The sequence below is a fragment of the Sinocyclocheilus rhinocerous genome, unplaced genomic scaffold (genome assembly GCF_001515625.1).
Source record: "Sinocyclocheilus rhinocerous isolate Xijiao unplaced genomic scaffold, SAMN03320098_v1.1 scaffold1764, whole genome shotgun sequence".
Lineage (NCBI taxonomy): Eukaryota > Metazoa > Chordata > Actinopteri > Cypriniformes > Cyprinidae > Sinocyclocheilus > Sinocyclocheilus rhinocerous.
In genome coordinates, this window is record NW_015642520.1 from 2535 (window position 1) to 3797 (window position 1263).

At 38.4% G+C, this 1263-nt stretch overlaps 1 pseudogene; it reads right to left on the reverse strand.

Annotated features, from left to right (window-relative positions):
* The window catches only part of LOC107755964 (uncharacterized), a 1947-nt pseudogene extending 869 nt beyond the window's left edge, over positions 1-1078 (reverse strand).
* Between the last annotated feature and the right edge of the window lie 185 nt (positions 1079-1263).

Genomic DNA, 1263 nt, shown 5'->3' on the forward strand with positions numbered 1-1263 from the left:
AAAAGTGATTTGCCTACTGGCCAACTTTTCTTGTAGGTACAGGGGATAGGCAAAAATTTCCCCCCGTACATATTTAAAGCACAGAGCAGGACTCTGTGCCGACACACTGCAAGCTCCAATCCCTCCTCATCTACCTTGCTGGCAGATCTTTGGGAGGTCTCTCTGGCTGCTGACCACTCCCCTCCACAAACACCTCTTCCACTGACCTATAATATGGAAAATGGTTGATGAAAATAAGACTCTCCTAAACAAACTCTTCAGTAGGAGGTAATTGTAGTCCTATATATAGTCTAATCATCTGCGATTTTACATGTTTGGATGTCTTGTGAATGTAGTCCACAAATCTGGTCACATCTTCATCCTTAGCTATAAAGACGTCTTTAAAGATGGCCTGTTCCTCAGATCTAAAAATAAAAAAAATAAAAAAAATAAAAAAAACAACATGTACAGAACAGATACACAAAAGTTTGATACCTTGTAATCTAATTTTACTTGGTGCACATTAAAGAGATTTTTTTTCTTATTAATATTGTTTCAACAGTGTGACATTATACACAGTTTGGAATACCTAGCTGCATTCTTGAAACGGTAATCTACTGAAACTGCCAGCATAACTGGGGTGCACGCAGGACAGATGAAGGGCTCTTCCTTGCAGATTTTGTCCACCTCATATCGCACAGCCTCCCACTCAAAAAAACTTTTCTGAAAACTGTCTGTGGAGATCTTGCAAGTCTATTAAAATGAAGGAAACCAACAGCTAATAACGTACAACAAATACATTAGCATCAAACAGCTTTTCAACCCACAATACAAAGACATTAACAATACTGTAGGATAAATAAATTCAATACTCACACGACCAAAGCGAACAGTTCGCTGATCCAGCATTCTTAAAAATGCTTGGCAGGACAGTCCTGGTGTTGCCATCTTCATTTCTTCAAATGAAAAAAAGACATCTGTGGCATAAATTGTGGCAAAGTGAAGGGTCGCAGGCCAGTAGTCACTTCGATTTAGGTCGACCACTCCAGCAGCCCAAGTGGCTTGGCATGCCTCACATCTCAACTCAGGCATGCTTAGATCATATCGTCCTAGAAAAATCAAAAACACATCCACTTTAATGTAAACCTTATGTGATTAATCAGGGTTTGGATTCTTTAAACAATTTTTTACACTACTTTGTATACTTTTTAAACATTACTCAAAAGTCATGTGTAGATTTTACTTATGGGAGTAGAGCATGTATAGATTTTTATCTTCACACCC